Source organism: Myotis brandtii, unplaced genomic scaffold (genome assembly GCF_000412655.1).
Source record: "Myotis brandtii unplaced genomic scaffold, ASM41265v1 scaffold526, whole genome shotgun sequence".
In the NCBI taxonomy this organism is placed as follows: Eukaryota; Metazoa; Chordata; class Mammalia; order Chiroptera; family Vespertilionidae; genus Myotis; species Myotis brandtii.
This window is the reverse complement of record NW_005369920.1, coordinates 865,626-871,063: the sequence shown is the minus strand read 5'-3', so window position 1 is coordinate 871,063 and position 5,438 is coordinate 865,626.

Genomic DNA, 5,438 nt, shown 5'->3' with positions numbered 1-5,438 from the left:
GATAGATGTGTATTCGTTGTTCATAATTCGTATCTTTACCTTTTTCTTCTTCTTCCTCTTCTTAAAGGATACCTTTCAGCATTTCATATAATACTGGTTTGGTGGTGATGAACTCCTTTAGCTTTTTCTTATCTGTGAAGCTCTTTATCTGACCTTCACTTCTGAATGATAGCTTTGCTGGATAAAGTAATCTTGGTTGTAGGTTCTTGGTATTCATCACTTTGAATATTTCTTGCCAGGTCCCCCATCAAGCCCTGCCAGGCGGGGGGCACAGCCTCAGGTCCCCTGGCCTGGCGCCGGGGTGAGGTGCCCAGCCTGAGGTCCCCCAGCCCAGACCAGGGCAGGGTGCATGCTTTGAGGTCCCTGTCAAGCCCCACCGGGCAGGGGATGCGGCCTCAGGTCCCTCGGCACAGCGCCAGGGTGGACAGCTTGGCCTGAGGTCCCCTGGCCTGGTGCTGGGGTCGGGGGCATGGCCTGAGGTCTCCCAGCCCAGGCCAGGGCAGGGGTGTGTGCACTGAGGTCCCCTGTCAAGCCCCACTGGGTTGGGGACATGGCCTGAGATCCACCATCAATCCCCACCAGGCCGGGGGCATGGTCTGAGACCCCCCGTCAAGCCCTGCTGGGTGGAGGGCACGGCCTGAGGTCCCCCGGCCCAGCACTGGGGTCAGGAACACACCTTGAGGTCCCCTGCCAATTCCTGCTGGCTAGGGGGCATGGCCTGAGGTCCCCTTTCAAGCCCTGCTAGCTGGAGGTGCGGCCTCAGGTCCCCCAGCCTGGCACTGAGGCAGGGTTGTGGCCTCTGAACCCCTGGCCTGGTGCCAGGGTGGGGGCATGGCCTGAGGTCCCCCATCAAGCCCTGCCGGGCAGGGGAATGGCCTGAGGTACCCTTTCAAGCCCCACCAGAGGAGGGGTACGGCCTGAGGTCCCCTGTCAAGCCCCACTGAGTGGGGGGAGTGGCTTCAGGTCCCCTGTCAAGCCTCATGGGGGAAGTTGCTTGTTAAAGCTCATTATGGAAACTCGGACTCTGTTGTGGGTGCAGCCATTTTGTGTTATGGAAACCCCATCTCTGCTGTGGGCACAGCAATCTTGTGTTACGGACCCCTCCCCCCGCCTCCACAGTGGGTGCTGCCATCTTTGTGGCGGACTGACAGTCAATTTGCATATTCCCTAAAATACAAACATGCAAATTGACCGTACCTTCACTACACCTTAAGCCATGCCCACCAGCCAATCAGAGGGACTATGCAAATTAACCCAACAAAGATGGCGGTTAATTTGCATACTCAGGCACGGAACGAAGACTGAAGACTGAAGAGGCTTGGCTTCTCCACTGCGATTGCCTCCCTGCGGCCAGACCAAAAACCTGAGTCCCGGGTGCCGGAGGAAAACCGGTGCCAGCAGCCAGGGGAAGGAAGGCCTATTGCGCGAATCTTCATGCAACGGGCTTCTAGTATTGTATAAATGTACATGCATTTTTTTAAATACACTCATTTACTAATAGGCGCTTGGGCTGCTTCCAAATTATGGCTGTTGTGCATAGCACTGCAGTGAACATGGGTTGCATATATTCTTTCAAATTAGTGTTTTGTGTTTCTTCAGATATATTCCCAGAAGTGAAATCACTGACTCATAAAGCAATTCTATTTTTAATTTTTTGAGGAACCTCCATACTGTTTGTACAGTGGCTGTACCAACAATACACAACACTTTTCTTCACATCCTCGCCAACATGTTTTTGTTGATTTATTGATGGTAGCTATTTTGAAAGGTGTGCAATGCCATCTCATTGTGGTTTTAATTTGAATTTCTCTGATTATTACTGATGTTGAACATCTTTTCATGTGTCTATTTGCCATCTGTATGTCCTTTTTGGAGAAGCATCTATTCAAGTTCTCTGTCCATTTTAAAAATTGGATTGTTTGCTTTTTTGTTGTTAAGTTACATAGATTCTTTATAAATTTTGGATATTAACCCTTTATCAGATGTATCATTGGTGAATATGTTCTCTCATTGGGTTGGGTTGTCTTTTCATTTTGTTGATAGTTTTCTTTGCTGTGCATAATCTTCTTAGTTCTACGTAGTTCCATTTGTTTATTTTTTCTTTTGTTTTCCTTGCCCAAGGTGATATATCAGAAAAAAATATTTCTAAAAGAAATGTCCAAGATTTTACTGTCTATGTGGTTATATGAGGAGGTGAGTGAAGCTTCCACTTACTTTGTCATCTTGACCAAATCCCCAAATTTATCTTCTTTTTTAAAAAAAATATATTTTATTGATTTTTTACAGAGAAGAAGGGAGAGGAATAGAGAACAAATTTTTGTGCACTGGGCCTCTAGTAATAATAATAAGGAGATATTTACTGAACATTTAATATTTGTCAGGCAGAGTGCTCAGTGATTTACTTCCATTATCTCATTTAATACTCATAACAGCTCCAAGAGGCAGGTGCTATTTGTTTATACCAATCTAGAGATAGCAAAACTGAGGCTCAGAGAGGTTATACTCATTGAGTTCCTACTTTGCACCAAATACTGATGTCTATCATTTAATCAAATGTTAAGAGCAACTATATCAGGCAGATGCTATTATCTTTATTATACCAGTACAGAAGAGAAAACTATGGAAATCTAAGCCTGCTGATTTATAAGCATGAACTCTTTTTTCTTACATTATCTAGTAGCTTAGCTAGAATTTATTTTTTCTTTTATTGGAATCTCTTATTTTATTTGTATTGCTTAGCACTGTTTGTCTATGAATGTCTACGTACATGGAATTCTTCTCTAGGCCTTTCTTATACTTATTTTCTACCACAATCCCAAAAACTTAGGACAGTCTACATGACCAGGGGTCTCAGAGAGAGGAGTGCTTGCATGGTGGCCTACATCAACTCCACTGTAGGTCTCAGAGAAGAGAGTTTATGCTTTCCCAGGATTTGCTTTTTGAGGCTGCCTTTCTCAGTTTGGTGTAAGATTCAGTAAGTATTGTCATTTTATAAACTTTGCACTATTTTTACTTGTAGTTATTATATGAATGGCATTGAACACTTGAATAGGACTTCCTTGTTATTATTCTGAGATTCAATGTTTCTTGATTATGAAATCATATAATTTAATAGCTCAAATATGGAATATGTTGAAAATACTTTATTTTCCTTATATATGTTTCTCCTTTTTACTGATGAATAGGTTTTTATTTTAAGGTTTAAAGCATGCAATCACCGAATAATTCAAGTTATCTTACTATTGATCACAAATTATATTTTTTAAAAAGGTTCCATCACTAAAAAAAACTTTATGAAGGAACTAGAGGCCTGGTGCACAAAAATTTGTGCACTCGGGGGGGTTCCTCAGCCCGGCCTGTGCCCTCTCGCAGTCTCGGACCCCTTGGGGGATGTCCACCTGCTGGCTTAGGCCCACTCCCTGGGGGATTGGGCCTAAGTTGGCAGTCAGACATCCCTCTGGCTGCCCGGGAGCCCTCAGGGGATGTCCACTTGCCAGCAGGGAGCAGGCCTAAGCTGCAGTCGGACATCCTTAGCCCTGCGGAGGAGGTGGGAGAGGCTTCCGACACCACCGCTGTGCTGGCAGCCATCAGCCTAGCTTATGGCTGATTCAGAGCTCCCCCTGTGGGAGTGCACTGACCACCAGGGGCATCTCCTGCATTGAGCGTCTGCACCCTGGTGGTCAGTGTGTGTCATAGTAACCAGTCATTCTCAGTCGTTCTGCTGTTAGGGTCAATTTGCATATCACCCTTTTATTATATAGGATAGAGGCCTGGTGCACAGGTGGGGGCCAGCTGGTTTGCTCCTGATTGGCTGGTGGGTACGGCTGTGGGTGTAGCAAAGTGGCAGAGTGACAGAGTGATGTTTATTTTGCGTCTTTCTCTTTTATTAGTGTAGGTAATTAACAAATATAATTGTATATATTTAAAGTGTACACTGTGATTTCATATACATATACATTGTGGAATGATTACCGAAAAGAAGATAATTAATGAGTCTGTCACCTCACATACTTAACTCTTTTTTTGTGTATGTGATGAGAATGTGTAAGATCTACTTTTAGCAACTTTCAAGTATACAATATTGTATTATTAAATACTAGAGGCCTGGTGCATGAAATTTGTGCACAGAGGGGCCTAGCCTGCACCGACTCCAATTGGGGACCCTTTGGGTGATGTCTGACTGCCATTTTAGGCCCAATCCCGGGGATCAGCCAGTTGGACACCCCTTTCACAATCTGGCTCCTAACTACTCACCTGCCTGCCTGCCTGATTGCCCCTAAACCCTCTGCCTGCCTGCCTGATCACCCCTAACCTCTCTACCTGCCTGCTTGATAGCCCCTAACTGCCTCTGCCTGCTTGATCGCCCCTAACTGCCTCTGCCTGCCTGCCTGATTGCCCCTAACTGTCTTCCCCTGCCAGCCTGATCGAGCTACCAACTGCTCTCCCCTGCAAGCTTGATCTCATCCCCAACTACCTCTCCCTGCTTGATCACCCCTAACTGCCTTTCCTTGCCAGCGTGATCTCACCCTTCACCTCCTCTGCCGGCCAATTTGGTACTGATTTGTCAGTTTCTATGCCAGTCAGCGACAAAAGCTCTGCCTCCTAGGCACCCATTGGCTCCTTACATTCACTCAGATTTGGTTCTGATTGGTCAGTTTCTATGCCAGTCAGAGTCTCCAGGCCTATCTCTGGGCCTGATCAAAGAGGCAGGGCTGATTAGCAGCCCTGCAGAGGCCTGGAGAGAAAGAGAGGCTCGGCTGCTGGTGAAGCATGGAGAGAAAGAGAGAGGTAATGGCTGATCACAGCTGCCACTGAGGCTGCAGATCAGACTCTGCCTCTCTCTCTGCAGGCCTCTCTCCAGGCCTGATCCACAGCCCCCTTGGCTGTCTGTGCTGGGTTGGGCTCCAGTGGCCCTAGTCATTGCTGGGTCACCTGCAACCCAGCACTGACTTCCGGTCTGGTCGAGCCTTTGGCTGTAATGGTCATTATGACCCTGGCTCTTTATTATATAGATAGTCACCTTACTATATATTAGATTTCAGAACTTATCCCCTTGCAAATGAAAGTTCATATCTCTGACATATATCACCCCATTTCCCCCTTTCCCACCCCCTGGCAACCACCATTCTATTCTCTATTTCTATAAAATTGGCTTTCTTAGATTCCATATATAAGTGATATTGTGCAGTAGTTGTCTCTATCTGCCTGGCTTATTTCACTTAGCTTATTTCACTTATCCATTCATCTGTCAAAGGAGATTTACATTCTTTTCATGTGTTGGCTATTGTGAATAATGCTGCAATGAGTGTGAGTATGAAAATATCTTGAGATATTAATTTTAATTTCTTTGGATATATACCCAGGAGTGGAATTCCTGGATCATATGCTGGACTGAGTGTCAAACTATCTCCACAACAAAGTTTTCTGTTTTTCAGTTC